The following is a 16,370-nucleotide window of genomic DNA, read 5'->3' on the forward strand; positions in this document are numbered from 1 at the left end:
TACAGTAAACCTGAAGTGAAGCATCGGAATGTAAAAATTGTCTCACAGGAAAGGCTCAAATCATAGGATGTAAAAAGATTCAGTCTTCTTGTACTTAAGTTGGCATTGTGCCTTTTGTATTTAATTCCGATGCAATTTCTGTTTTTCATTGTCAACAACAAGGACCAAGGGATACAGTAAACCTGAAGTTAAGCATCGGAATTTAAACTGGTCTCACAGAAAAAGTTCAAAACGTAGACAGTAAGAAGAGTCAGTCTTCTTGTACTTAAGGCGGTATTGTGCATTTTGTAATTAATTTCGTTTCATTTTCTGTTTTTCGTCGTCAATAAGAAGGTCCAAGGAATACAGCAAACCTAAAATGAACATTGGATTCTAAAACTGGTCTCACAGGAAAGGTTCAAAGCATAGACAGTAAGAAGAGTCAGTCTTCTTGTACTTAAGTCGGCATTGTTCCTCTTGTATTTAATTCCGATGCAATTTGTGTGTTTCATCGTCAATAAGAAGGTCCTACGGATACAGTAACTACGAATTGAAGCATCGGAATGTAAAACTGGTCTCACAGGATTGGTTCAAATCATAGAATGTCAAAAGAGTCAGTCCTTTTGTACTTAATTCGGCATTGTGCCTTTTATGTTTAATTCCGATGCAATTTCTGTGTTTCATCGTCAATATGAAGTTCCAAGGTATACAGTATACCTGAAGTGAAGCATCAGAAACTAAAACTGGTCTCACAGTAAAGGTTCAAATCATAGAATGTAAGAAGAGTCAGTCCTGCTCTACTTATGTCTGCATTGTGCCTTTTGTTTTTAATTCTGTTGCAATTTCTGTGTTTCATCGTCAATAAGAGGGTCCAAGGGATACAGTAAACCTGAAGTGAGGCATCGGAATCTATAACTGGTCTCACAGGGAAGGTTCAAGACATAGACAGTAAGAAGAGTCGGTCTTCTTGTACTTAAGTCGGCACTGTTCCTTTTGTATTTAATTCCGATGCAATTTCTGTGTTTCATCGACAGTAAGAAGCTCCAAGGGATACAGTAAACCTGAAGTGAAGCATAGGAGTCTAAAACTGGTCTGTCAGGATAGGTTCAAAACATAGACAGTAAGAAGAGTCAGTCTTCTTGAATTTGAGTCGGCCTTGTGCATTTTGAATTTAATTTGGAAGCAATTTCTGTGCTTCATCGTCAATATGAAGGTCTAAGGTTTACAGTAAACCTGAAGTGTAGCATCGGAATCTAAAACTGGTCTCACAGGAAAGGTTTATATCATAGAATGTAAGAAGAGTCAGCCTTCATGTACTTAAGTCGGCATTGTGCTTTTTGTATTTAATTCTGATGCTATTTCTGTGTTTCATCGTCGGTAAGAAGCTCCAAGGGATACAGTAAACCTGAAGTGAAGCATAGGAGTCTAAAACTGGTCTGTCAGGATAGGTTCAAAACATAGACAGTAAGAAGAGTCAGTCCTCTTGAATTTAAGTCGGCATTGTGTTTTTGAATTTAATTTGGAAGCATTTTCTGTGTCTCATCGGCAATAATAAGGTCCAAGGGATACAGAAAAACTGAAGTGAAGCATCGGAATATAAAACCGGTCTCACAGGAAAGGTTCAAATCATAGACAGTAAGAACAGTCAGTCTTCTTGTACTGAAATCGGCATTGTGCCTTTTGTATTTAATTCCGATGCAATATCTGTGTTTCCTCGTCAATAAGAAGGTCCATGCGATACAGTAACCCGGAAGTGAAGCATCGGAATCTATAACTGGTCTCACAGGAAAGATTGAAAACATAGACAGTAGGAAGAGTCGGTCTTCTTGTACTCCAGTCGGCACTGTTCCTTTGTATTTAATTCCGATGCAATTTCTGTGTTTCATCGTCAATAAGAAGGTCCAAGGTATATAGTAAACCTGAAGTGAAGCATTGGAATGTAAAACTGGTCTCACAGGAAAGGCTCAAAACATAGACTGTAAGAAGAGTCAGTCTCCTTGTACTTATGTCGGCATTGTGCCTTTTGTATTTAATTCTGATGCTATTTCTGTGTTTCATCGTCTACAAGTAGGCCCAAGGGATACAGTAAACCTGAAGTGAAGCATCGGAATGTAAAAATGGTCTCACAGGAATGGTTCAAATCATAGACAGTAAGAATAGTCAGTGTTCTTGTACTTAAGTCGGCATTGTACCTTTTGTATTTAATTCAGACGCAATTTCTGTGTTTCATCGTCAGTAAGAAGGTCCAAGGGATGCTGTAAACCTGAAGTGAAGCATCGGAATCTAAAACTGGTCTGACAGGAAAGGCTCAAATCATAGAATGTAAGAAGTGTCAGTCCTCTTGTACTTAAGTCGGCATTGTGCCTTTTGTATTTAATTCCAATGCAATTTCTGTGTTTCATCATCAAGAAGGATGTCCAAGGGATACAGTAAACCTGAAGTGAAGCATCGGAATCTAAAACTGGTCTCACAGGAAAGCTTCAAAACACAAACAAAAAGAAGATTCAGTCTTCTTGTACTTAAGTAGGCATTCTGCCTTTTGTATGTAATTCCGATGCAATTTCTGTGTTTCATCATCAATAAGGAAGTCAAAGGTATAGTGTAAACCTGAAGTGAAGCATCGGAATTTATAACTGGTCTCACAGGAGAGGTTCAAATCATAGAATGTTAGCAGAGTCAGTCCTCCTGTACTTAATTCGGCATTGTCCCTTTTGTATTTAATTAAGATGCAATTTCTGTGTTTCATCGTCAATAAGAAGGTCCAAGGGATACAGTAAACCCGAAGTGAAACATTGGAATCTATAACGGGTCTTACAGGAAAGTTTCAAATCATGGACAGTAAGAAGAGTCTGTCTTCTTGTACTTAAGTCGGCATTGTGCCTTTTGTATTTAACTCCGATGCAATTTCTGTGTTTCATTGTCAATAAAAAGGTCTAAATGATACCGTTAACCTGAAGTGAAGCATCGAAATCTAAAACTGGTCACACAGGAAAGGCTCAAATCATTGAATGTAAGAAGAGTCAGTCATCTTGTACTTAAGTCGGCATTGTGCCTTTTGTATTTAATTCAGATGCAATTTCTCTCTTTCATCGTCAATAAGGAGGTCCAAGGGACACAGTAAACCAGACGTGAAGCATCGAAATCTAAAACTGGTCTCACTGGAACGCTTCAAGTCATAGACAGTAAGAAGAGTTAGTCTTCTTGTACTTAAGTCGGCATTGTTCCTGTTGTATTTAATTCCGACGCAATTTCTGTGTTTCATCGTCAATAAGAAGGTCCAAGGGATACAGTAAACCTGAAGTGAAACATCGGAATCTAAAACTGGTCTCACAGGAAAGGTTCGAATCATAGACAGTAAGAAGTGTCAGTCTTCTTGTACTTAAGTCTGCATTGTTCCTCTTGTATTTAATTCCGATGCCATTTCTGTGTTTCATCGTCAATTTGAAAGTTCATGGGATACAGTAAACCTAAAGTGAAGCATCGGAATCTAAAACTGGACTCACAGGAAAGGTTCAAATCATAGAATGTAAGAAATGTCAGTCCTCTTCTACTTATGTCGGCATTGTGCCCTTTGTATTTAATTCTGATGCAATTTCTGTGTTTTATCGTCAATAAGAAGGTCCAACGGATACAGTAAACCTGAAGAGAAATTTTGGCATCTATGACTGGTCTCGCGGGAGAGGTTCAAATCATACACAGTAAGAAGAGTTAGTCTTCTTGTACTTAAGTCGGAATTGTGCCTTTTGTATTTAATTCCGATGCAACTTCTGTGTTTCATCGTCAATAAGAAGGTCTAAGGGATGCAGTGAACCTGAAGTGAAGCATCGGAATCTAAAATTGGTCTCACAGGAACGGTCCAAAACATAGACTGTAAGAAGAGTCAGTGTACTTGTACGTAAGCCGGCATTGTGCCTTTTGTATTTGATTCAGATGCAATTTCTGTGTTTCATCATCAGTAAGAAGGTCCAAGGGAAACTGCAAACCTGAATTGAAGCATCGGAATCTAAAACTGGTCTCACAGGAAAGTTTCAAATCATAGACAGTAGCAAGAGTCAGTATTCTTGTACTTAAGTCGGCATTGTGCTTTTGTATTTAATTCCGATGCAATTTCTGTGTTTCATATTCAATAAGTAGGTCTGAGGGATACAGTAAACCTGAAGTGAAACATTTGAGTCTATAACGGGTCATACAGGAAAGGTTCAAAACATGGACTGTAGGAAGAGTCAGTCTTCTTGTACTTAAGTCGGCATTCTGCCTTTTGTATGGAATTCCGATGCAATTTCTGTGTGTCATCGTCAATAAGAAGGTCCAAGGGATACAGTAAACCTGAAGTGAAGCATCGGAATCTAAAACTGGTCTCACAGGAAAGGCTCAAATCATAGGATGTAAAAAGAGTCAGTCTTCTTGGACTTAAGTCGGCATTGTGCCTTTTGTATTTAATTCCGAAGCAATTTCTGTGTTCCATCGTAAATAAGAAGGTCCAAGGGATACAGTAAACCTGAAGTGAAGCATCGGAATCCAAAATTGGTCTCACAGGAAAGGTTCAAAACATAGACAGCAAGAAGAGCCGGTCTTCTTGTACTTAAGTCGGCACTGATACTTTTGTGTTTAACTCCGATGCAATTTCTGTGTTTCATCGTCAATAAGAAGGTCCAAGGGATACAGTAACTCCGAAATGAAGCAACGGAATCTAAAACTGGTCTCACAGGAAAAGTTCAAATCATAGAATGTCGGAAGAGTCAGTCCTCTCGCACGTACGTCGGCATTGTGCCTTTTGTATTTAATTGCGCTGCAATTTCTGTGTTTCATCGTCAATATGAAGGTCCAAGGTATACAGTAGACCTGAAGTGATGCATCGGAAACTAAATCTGGTCTCACAGGAAAGGTTGAAAGCATAGAATGTAAGAAGAGTCAGTCCTCCTCTACTTATGTCGGCATTGAGCCTTTTGTTTTTAATTCGGTTGCAATTTCTGTGTTTCATCGTCAATAAGAGGGTCCAAGGGATACAGTAAACCTGAAGTGAAGTATCAGAATCTATAACTGGTCTCACAGGAAAGGTTCAAAACATAGACAGCAAGAAAAGTCGGTCTTCTTGTACTTAAGTCGGCACTGATCCTTTTGTGTTTAACTCCGAAGTAATTTCTGTGTTTCATCGACAATAAGAAGGTCCTAGGGATACAGTAAACCTGAAGTGAAGAATCGGAGTGTAAAAATGGTCTCACAGGAAAGGTTCAAAACATAGACAGTAAGAATAGTTAGTGTTCTTTTACATAAGTCGGCATTGTGCCTTTTGTATTTAATTCAGATGCAATTTCTGTGTTTCATCGTCAGTAAGAAGGTCCAAGAGATACTGTAAACCTGAAGTGAAGCATCGGAATCTAAAACTGGTCTCACAGGAAAGGCTCAAATCATAGAATGTAAGAAGAGTCAGACTTCTTGTACTTAAGTCGGCATTGTGCCTTTTGTATTTAATTCCAATGCAATTTCTGTGTTTCATCGTCAATAAGAAGGTCCAAGGGATACAGTAAACCTGAAGTGAAGCATCGGAATCTAAAACTGGTCTCACAGGAAAGCTTCAAAACACAGACAGTAAGAAGATTAAGTCTTCTTGTACTTTAGTAGGCATTCTGCCTTTTGTATGTAATTCCGATGCAATTTTTGTGTTTCATCGTCAATACGAAGGTCCAAGGGATACAGTAAACTTATTTTGAAGCATCGAAATCTACAACTGGTCTCACAGGAAAGGTTCAAAACATAGACAATAAGAAGAGTGAGTTCTCTTGTACTTAACCGGCATTTTGCGTTTTGTATTTAATTCCGACGCAATTTTTGTGTTTCTTCGTCAATAAGAAGGTTTAAGGGATACAGTAAACCTGATGTGAAGCATCGGAATTTAAAACTGGTCTCACAGGAGAGGTTCAAATCATAGAATGTAAATAGAGTCAGTCCTCTTGTACTTAGTTCGGCATTGTGCCTTTTGTATTCAATTCCGATGCAATTTCTGTGTTTCATCGTCAATAAGAAGGTCAAAGGGATACAGTACACCTGAAGTGAACCATCGAAATCTATAACTGGTCTCACAGGAAAGGTTCAAATCATAGACCGTAAGAAGAGTCAATGTTCTTGTACTTAAGTCGGCATTGTTCCACTTGTATTTAATTCCGATGCAATTTCTGTCTTTCATCGTCAATAAGAAGGTCCAAGGGATACAGTAACTCCGAAGTGAAGCATCGGAATCTAAAACTGGTCTCACAGGGAAGGTTCAAATCATAGAATGTCGGAAGAGTCAGTCCTCTTGTACTTAAGTCGGCATTGTGCCTTTTGTATTTAATTCCGATGCAATTTCTGTGTTTCATCGTCAATATGAAGGTCCAAGGTATACAGTAGAGCTGAAGTGAAGCATCGGAAACTAAATCTGGTCTCACAGGAAAGGTTCAAAACATAGACAGTAAGAAGAGACAGACTTCTTGTACTTAAGTCGGAATTGTGCCTTTTACATTTAATTACGATGCATTTTCTGTGTTTCGTCGTCAATTAGAAAGTCCATGGAATACAGCAAACCTGAAATGAACATCGGAATCTAAAACTGGTCTCACAGGAAAGGTTCAAAGCATAGACAGTAAGAAGAGTCAGTCATCTTGTACTTATGTCGGCATTGTGCCTTTTGTATTTAATTCCGATGCAATTGCTGTGTTTCATCGTCAATAAGAAAGTCCAAGGGATACAGTAAACCTGAAGTGAAGCATCGGAATCTATAACTGGTCCTTCAGGAAAGGTTCAAATCATAGACAGTAGGAAGAGTCAGTCTTCTTGTACTTAAGTCGGCTTTGATCCTCTTGTATTTAATTCCGATGCAATTTCTGTGTTTCATCGTCAATAGGAGGGTCCAAGGGGCGCAGTAACTCCGAAGTGAAGCATCGGAATCTAAAACAGGTCTCACAGGAAAGGTTCAAATCATAGAATGTCGGAAGAGTCAGTCCTCTTGTACTTAAGTCGGCATTGTGCCTTTTGTATTTAATTCCGATGTAATTTCTGTGTTTCATTGTCAATATGAAGGTCCAAGAGATACAGTAAACTTGAAGCGAAGCATCGGAATCTAATGCTGGTCTCACAGGAAAGGTTCAAAACATAGACAGTAAGAAGAGTCAGTCTACATGTTTTTAAGTCGACATTTTGCCTTTTGTATTTAATTGCGATCCAATTTCTGTGTCTCATCGTCTATAAGATGACCAAGGGATACAGTAAACCGGAAGTGAAGCATCGGAATCTAAAACTGGTCTCACAAAAAAGGCTCAAATGACAGACAGTAAGAAGAGTCAGTCTTCTTGTACTTAAGTTGCATTGTACCTTTTGTATTTAATTCCGACGCAATTTCTGTGTTTCACCATCAATAAGAAGGTCCAAGGGATACAGTAAACCTGAAGTGAACATCGAAATCTAAAACTGGTCTCACAGGAAAGGTTCAAAACATAAACAGTAAGGAGAATCAGCCTTCTTGTATTGAAGTAGGCATTGTGACTTTTGTATTTAATTCCGATGCAATTTCTGTGTTTCATCGTCAATTAGTAGGTCCAAGCGATACAGTAACCCGGAAGTGAAGCATCGGAATCTATATCTGGTCTCACAGGAATGGTTCAAAGCATAGACAGTAAGAAGAGTCGCTCTTCTTGTACTTAAGTCGGCACTGTTCTTTTGTATTTAATTCCGATGCAATTTCTGTGTTCCGTCGACAATAAGAGGGTCCAAGGGATACAGTAAACCTGAAGTGAAGCATCGGAATGTAAAAATTGTCTCACAGGAAAGGTTCAAAATATATACAGTAAGAAGAGTCAGTCTTCTTGTACTTAAGTCGGCATTGCGCCTTTTGTATTGAATTCCGATGCAATTTCTGTGTTTCATCGTCAATAAGAAGGTCCAAGGGATACCGTAAACCTGATGTGAAGCATCGGAATCTAAAACTGGTCTCACAGGAAAGGCTCAAATCATAGAATGTAAGAAGGGTTAGTCTTCTTTTACTTAAGTCTGCATTCCGAATTTTGTATGTAATTCCGATGAAATTTCTGTGTTTCATCGTCAATTTGAAAGTCCAAGGGATACAGTAAACCTGAAGTGAAGCTTTGGAATGTAAAACTGGACTCACAGGAAAGGTTCAAATCATAGTATGTAAGAAGTGACAGTCCTCTTCTACTTATGTCGGCATTGTGCCTTTTGTATTTAATTCTGATGCAATTTCTGTTTTTCATCGTCAATTAGAAGGTCCAATTGATACAGTAAACCTAAAGTGAAACATTGGAATCTATAACTGGTCTCACAGGAGAGATTCAAATCATAGACAGTAAGGAGAGTCAGCCTTCTTGTACTTAAGTCGGCATTGTGCCTTATGTATTTAATTCCGATGCAATTTCTGTGTATCATCGTCAGTAAGAAGGTCCAGGGGATACTGTAAACCCGAAGTGAAGAAACGGAAACTAAAACTGGTCTCACAGGAAAATTTCAAATCATAGACAGTAAGAAGAGTTAGTATTCTTGTACTTATGTCGGCATTGTGCCTTTTATATTTCATTCCGATGCAATTTCTGAGTTTCATCGTCAATAAGAAGGTCCAAGGGATGCAGTAAACCAGAAGTGAAGCATCGGATTCTAAAACTGGTTTCACAGGAAAGGCTCAAATCATGGAATGTAAGAAGAGTCAGACTTCTTGAACTTAAGTCGGCATTGTGCCTTTTGTATTTAATTCCATTGCAATTTCTGTGTTTCATCGTAAATTAGAAGGTGCATGGTCTACAGTATACCTGATGTGAAGCATCGGAATCTATAACTGGTCTCACAAAATACGTTGAAAACATAGACAGTAAGAAGAGGCAGTCTTCTTGTACTTAAGTCGGCATTGTGCCTTTTGTATTTTATTCCGATGCAATTTCTGTGCTTCATCGTCAATAAGAACGACCAAGGGATACAGTATACCTGGAATGAATCATCGGAATCTAAAACTAATAATCACAGGAAAGGTTCAAACATAGACAGTAAGAAGAGTCAATGTTCTTGTACCTAATTCGGCATTAGCCCTTTGTATTGAATTTCGATGCAATGTCTGTGTTTAATCGGCAACAAGGAGGACCAAGGGATACAGAGAACCTGAAGTGAAGCATCGGAATTAAAAACTGGTCTCACAGGAATGGATCAAATCATAGAATGTAAGAAGAGTCAGCCTTCTTGTACTTAAGTCGGCATTGAGCCTTTTGTATTTCATTCCGATGCTATTTCTGTGTTTCATCGTCAATAAGAAGCTCCAAGGGATACAGTAAACATGAAAGAAGCATAGGAGTCTAAAACTGGTCTCTCAGGATAGGTTCAAAACATAGACAGTAAGAAGAGTCGGTCTTCTTGTACTTAAGTCGGCACTGTTCTTTTGTATTTCATTCCGATGCAATTTCTGTGTTCCATCGACAATAAGAAGGTCCAAGGGATACGGTAAAACTGAAGTGAGCATCGGAATGTAAAAATTGTCTCACAGGAAAGGTTCAAAACATAGACAGTGAGAAGAGTCAATCTTCTTGCACTTAAGTCAGCATGGTGCCTTGTGTATTTAATTCAGATGCAATATCTGTGTATCTTCGTCAGTAAGAAGGTCCAGGGGATACTGTAAACCCAAAGTGAAGCAACGTAACCTAAAACTGGTCTCACAGGAAAGTTTCAAATCATAGACAGTAAGAAGAGTTAGTATTCTTGTACTTAAGTCGGCATTGTGCTTTTTGTATTTAATTTGGAAGCAATTTTTGTATTTGATCGTAAATTAGAAGGTGCAAGGGATACAGTATACCTGATGTAAATCATCGGAATCTATAACTGGTCTCACAAAAAACGTTGAAAACATAGACAGTAAGAAGAGGCAGTCTTCTTGTACTTAAGTCGGCTTTGTGCCTTTTGTATTTTATTCTGATGCAATTTCTGTGCTTCATCGTCATTAAGAAGGTCAAAGGGATACAGTATACCTGAAGTGAAGCATCGGAATCTAAAACTAATCTCACAGTAAAGGTTCAAAACATAGACAGTGAGAAGAGCTAGTCTTCTTGTGCTTAAGTCGGCATTGTGCCATTTGTATTTATTTCCGATGCAATTTCTGGGCTTCATCGTCAATAAGAAGGTCCAAGGGATACAGTAAACCTGAAGTGACGCATCGGAATCTAAAACTGGTCTCACAGGAAAGGTTCAAATCATAGACAGTAAGAAGAGTCAGTGTACTTGTACCTAAGTCGACATTTAGCCCATTGTATTGAATTTCGATGCAATTTCTGTGTTTAATCGGCAACAAAGAGGACCAAGGGATACAGAGCACCAGAAGTGAAGCATTGGAATTAAAAACTGGTCTCACAGGAATGGTTCAAATCATAGAATGTAAGAAGAGTCAGCCTTCTTGTACTTAAGTCGGCATTGTGCCTTTTGTATTTAATTCAGATGCAATTTCTGAGAGTCATCGTCAATAAGAAGGTCCAAGGGATACGGTATACCTTAAGTGGGGCATCGGAATCTAAAACTGGTCTCACAGGAATGGTTCAAAGCATAGACAGTAAAAAGAGTCAGTCTTCTTGTACTTAAGTCGGCATTGTGCCTTTTGAATTTAATTTGGAAGCAATTTTTTTGTTTCATCGTCAATAATAAGGTCCAAGGGATACAGAAAACCTGAAGTGAAGCATCGGAATCTAAAACTGGTCTCACAGGAAAGGCTCAAATCAATGACAGTAAGAAGAGTCGGTCTTCTTGTACTTTAGTTGCATTGTACCTTTTGTATTTAATTCCTACGCAATTTCTGTGTTTCATCATTAATAAGAAGGTCCAAGGGATACAGTAAACCTGAAATGAACATCGAAATCTTAAACTTTTCTCAGAATAAAGGTTCAACACATAGACAGTAAGAAGAATCAGCCTTCTTGAACTGAAGTCGGCATTGTGCTTTTGTATTTAATTCCGATACAATTTCTGTGTTTCATCGTCAATCAGAAGGTCCAAGAGATACAGTAAACCTGAAGTGAAGCATCGGAATCTATATCTGGTCTCGCAGGAAAGGTTCAAATCGTAGAATGTAAGAAGAGTCAGTCCTCTTCTACTTATGTTGGCATTGTATCTTTTGTAATTAATTCCGATGCAATTTCTGTTTTTCATCGTCAATAAGAGGGTCCAATGGATACAGTAAACCTGAAGTAAAACATCGGAATCTATAACCGGTCTCACAGGAAAGGTTCAAATCATAGAATGTAAGAAGAATCAGTACTCTTGTACTTAATTCGGCATTGTGCCTTTTGTATTATATTCCGATGCAATTTCTGTGTTTTATCGTCAATATGAAGGTCCAAGGGTTACAGTAAACCTGAAGTGAAGCATCGGCATCTAAAACTGGTCTCACAGGAATGGTTCAAATCATAGAATGTAAGAAGAGTCAGCCTTCTTGTACTTAAGTCGGCATTGTGCCTTTTGTATTTAATTCAGATGCAATTTCTGAGAGTCATCGTCAATAAGAAGGTCCAAGGGATACGGTATACCTTAAGTGGGGCATCGGAATCTAAAACTGGTCTCACAGGAAAGGTTCAAAGCATAGACAGCAAGAAGAGTCAGTCATCTTGTACTTAAGTCGGCATTGTGCTTTTTGTATTTAATTCCGATGCAATTTCTGGGTTTCATCGTCAACCAGAAGGTTCAAGGGATACATTACACCTCAAGTAAAGCGTCGGAATCTATAACTGGTCTCACAGGAAAAGTTCAAAACATAGACAGTAAGAAGAGTCAGTCTTCTTGTACTTAAGTCGGCATTGTTCCTCTTGTATTTAATTCCGAAGCAATTTCTGTGTTTCATCGTAAATAAGAAGGTCCAAGGGATACAGTAATACCGAATTGAAGCATCGGAATCTAAAACTGGTCTCACAGGAAAGTTCAAATCATACAACGTCGAAAGAGTCAGTGCTCTTGTACTTAAGTCGGCATTGTGCCTTTTGTATTTAATTCCGATGCAATTTCTGTGTTTCATAGTCAATATGAAGGTCCAAGGTATACAGTATACCTGAAAAAGAAGCATCAGAAACTAAAACAGGTCTCACAGGAAAGGTTCAAATCATAGATAGTAAGAAGAGTCAGTCCTCCTCTACTTATGTCGGCATTGTGCCTTTTGTTTATAATTCGGTTGCAATTTCTGTGTTTCATCGTCAATAAGAGGGTCCAAGGGATACAGTAAACCTGAACTGAAGCATCGGAATTTATAACTGGTCTCACAGGAAAGGTTCAAAACAGAGACAGTAAGAAGAGTCAGTCTTCTTGTACTTAAGTCGGCATTGTTCCTCTTGTATTTAATACCGATGCAATTTCTGTGTTTCATCGTCAATAAGAAGGTCCAAGGGATACAGTAACTCCGAATTGAAGCATCGGAATCTAAAACTGGTCTCACAGGAAAGTTCAAATCATAGAACGTCGAAGGAGTCAGTCCTCTTGTACTTAAGTCGGCATTGTGCCTTTTGTATTTAATTCCGGTGCAATTTCTGTGTTTCATCGTCAACATGAAGGTCCAAGGTATACAGTATACCTGAAGTGAAGCATCAGAAACTAAAACAGGTCTCACAGGAAAGGTTCAAATCATAGATTGTATGAAGAGTCAGTCCTCCTCTACTTATGTCGGCATTGTGACTTTTGTTTATAATTCGGTTGCAATTTCTGTGTTTCATCATCAACAAGAGGGTCCAAGGGATTCAGTAAACCTGAAGTGAAACATTGGAATCTATAACCGGTCTCACAGGAAAGGTTCAAATCATAGAATGTAAGAAGAAGCAGTCCTCTTGTACTTAATTCGGCATTGTGTCCTTTGTATTGAATTCCGATGCAATTTCTGTGTTTCATCGTCAATAAGAAGGTCCAAGGGATACAGTAACTCCGAATTGAAGCACCGGAATCTAAAACTGGTCTCACATAAAAGTTTCAAAACATAGACAGTAAGAAGAGTAAGTCTTCTTGTACCTAAGTCGGCATTTTGCCCTTTGTATTGAATTTCGATGCAATTTCTGTGTTTAATCGGCAAGAAGAAGGACCAAGGCATACAGAGAACCTGAAGTGAAGCATCGGAATCTAAAACTGGTCTCACAGGAATGGTTCAAATCATAGAATGTAAGAAGAGTCAGCCTTCTTGTACTTAAGTCGGCATTGTGCCTTTTGTATTTAATTCAGATGCAATTTCTGAGAGTCATCGTCAATAAGAAGGTCCAAGGGATACGGTACACCTTACGTGGGGCATCGGAATCTAAAACTGGTCTCACAGGAAAGGTTCAAAGCATAGACAGTAAAAAGAGTCAGTCTTCTTGTACTTAAGTCGGCATTGTGAATTTTTAATTTAATTTGGAAGCAATTTTTTTGTTTCATCGTCAAAAATAAGGTCCAAGGGATACAGAAAACCTGAAGTGAAGCATCGGAATCTAAAACTGGTCTCACAGGAAAGGCTCAAATCAATGACAGTAAGAAGAGTCAGTCTTCTTGTACTTAAGTTGCATTGTACCTTTTGTATTTAATTCCTACGCAATTTCTGTGTTTCATCATCAATAAGAAGGTCCAACGGATACAGTAAACCTGAAATGAACATCGAAATCTTAAACTGTTCTCGCAATAAAGGTTCAACACATAGACAGTAAGAAGAATCAGCCTTCTTGAACTGAAGTCGGCATTGTGCCTTTTGTATTTAATTCCGATACAATTTCTGTGTTTCATCGTCAATTAGAAGGTCCAAGCGATACAGTAAACCTGAAGTGAAGCATCGGAATCTATATCTGGTCTCACAGGAAAGGTTCAAATCGTAGAATGTAAGAAGAGTCAGTCCTCTTCTACTTATGTTGGCATTGTACCTTTTGTAATTAATTCCGATGCAACTTCTGTATTTCATCGTCAATAAGAGGGTCCAATGGATACAGTAAACCTGAAGTAAAACATCGGAATCTATAACCGGTCTCACAGGAAAGGTTCAAATCATAGAATGTAAGAAGAATCAGTCCACTTGTACTTAATTCGGCATTGTGCCTTTTGTATTATATTCCGATGCAATTTCTGTGTTTTATCGTAAATATGAAGGCCCAAGGTTTACAGTAAACCTGAAGTGAAGCATCGGCATCTAAAACTGGTCTCACAGGAAAGGTTCAAATCATAGAATGTAAGAAGAGTCAGTCCTCTTCATTGAATGTCGGCATTGTGAATATTGTATTTAATTCCGATGCAATTTCTGTGTTTCATCGTCAATAAGAAGGTCCATGGAATACAGTAAACCTGAAGTGAAGCATTGGAATGTAAAACTGGTCTCACAGGAAAGGCTCAGGTCATAGACTGTAAGAAGAGTCAGTCTCCTTGTAATTATGTCGGCATTGTGCCTTTTGTATTTAATTCTGATGGAATTTCTGTGTTTCATCGTCAACAAGAAGGTCCAAGGGATACAGTAAACCTGAAGTTAAGCATCGGAATTTAAACTGGTCTCACAGAAAAGGTTCAAACGTAGACAGTAAGAAGAGTCAGTCTTCTTGTACTTAAGGCGGTATTGTGCCTTTTGTAATTAATTCCAATTCAATTTCTGTGTTTCGTCGTCAATAAGAAGGTCCAAGGAATCCAGAAAACCTAAAATGAACATTGGAATCTAAAACTGGTCTCACAGGAAAGGTTCAAAGCATAGACAGCAAGAAGAGTCAGTCATCTTGTACTTAAGTCGGCATTGTGCTTTTTGTATTTAATTCCGATGCAATTTCTGTGTTTCATCGTCAACCAGAAGGTTGAAGGGATACATTACACCTCAAGTAAAGCGTCGGAATCTATAACTGGTCTCACAGGAAAGGTTCAAAACATAGACAGTAAGAAGAGTCAGTCTTCTTGTACTTAAGTCGGCATTGTTCCTCTTGTATTTAATTCCGATGCAATTTCTGTGTTTCATCGTAAATAAGAAGGTCCAAGGGATACAGTAACTCCGAATTGAAGCATCGGAATCTAAAACTGGTCTCACAGGAAAGTTCAAATCATAGAACGTCGAAAGAGTCAGTCCTCTTGTACTTGAGTCGGCATTGTGCCATTTGTATTTAATTCCGATGCAATTTCTGTGTTTCATAGTCAATATGAAGGTCCAAGGTATACAGTATACCTGAAAAAGAAGCATCAGAAACTAAAACAGGTCTCACAGGAAAGGTTCAAATCATAGATAGTAAGAAGAGTCAGTCCTCCTCTACTTATGTCGGCATTGTGACTTTTGTTTATAATTCGGTTGCAATTTCTGTGTTTCATCATCAATAAGAGGGTCCAAGGGATTCAGTAAACCTGAAGTGAAACATCGGAATTTATAACCGGTCTCACAGGAAAGGTTCAAATCATAGAATGTAAGAAGAAGCAGTCCTCTTGTACTTAATTCGGCATTGTGTCCTTTGTATTTAATTCCGATGCAGTTTCTGTGCTTCATCGTCAATAAGAAGGTCCAAGGGATACAGTAACTCCGAATTGAAGCACCGGATTCTAAAACTGGTCTCACATAAAAGTTTCAAAACATAGACAGTAAGAAGAGTAAGTCTTCTTGTACCTAAGTCGGCATTTTGCCCTTTGTATTGAATTTCGATGCAATTTCTGTGTTTAATCGGCAAGAAGAAGGACCAAGGCATACAGAGAACCTGAAGTGAAGCATCGGAATCTATAACTGGTCTCACAGGAAAGGTTCAAATCGTAGAATGTATGAAGAGTCAGCCTTCTTGTACTTAAGTCGGTATTGTGCTTTTTGTATTTAATTCCGATCCTATTTCTGTGTTCATCGTCAATAAGAAGCTCCAAGGGATACAGTAAACCGTAAGTGAAGCATAGGAGTCTAAAACTGCTCTGTCAGGATAGGTTCAAAACATAGAAAGTAAGAAGAGTCAGTCTTCTTGAATTTAAGTCGGCATTGTGCCTTTTGAATTTAATTTGGAAGCAATTTCTGTGTTTCATCAGCAATAATAAGGCCCAAGGGATACAGTAAACCTGAAGTGAAGCATCGGAATCAAAAACTGATCTCACAGGAAAGGTTCAAAATATAGACAGTAAGAACAGTCAGTCTTCTTGTACTGAAGTCGGCACTGTGCCTATTGTATTTAAATCCGATGCAATTTCTGTGTTTCATCGTCAATAAGAAGGTCCAAGCGAAACAGTAACCCGGAAGTGAAGCATCGGAATCTATAACTGGTCTCACAGGAAAGGTTCAAAGCATAGACAGTAGGAAGAGTCGGTCTTCTTGTACTTAAGTCGGCACTGTTCCTTTGTATTGAATTCCGATGCAATTTCTGTGTTTCATCGTCAATAAGAAGGTCCAAGGGATACAGTAAACCTGAAGTGAAGCATAGGAATGTAAAATTGGTCTCACAGGAAAGGCT

This window comes from Schistocerca americana, chromosome 10 (genome assembly GCF_021461395.2).
Source record: "Schistocerca americana isolate TAMUIC-IGC-003095 chromosome 10, iqSchAmer2.1, whole genome shotgun sequence".
In the NCBI taxonomy this organism is placed as follows: domain Eukaryota; kingdom Metazoa; phylum Arthropoda; class Insecta; order Orthoptera; family Acrididae; genus Schistocerca; species Schistocerca americana.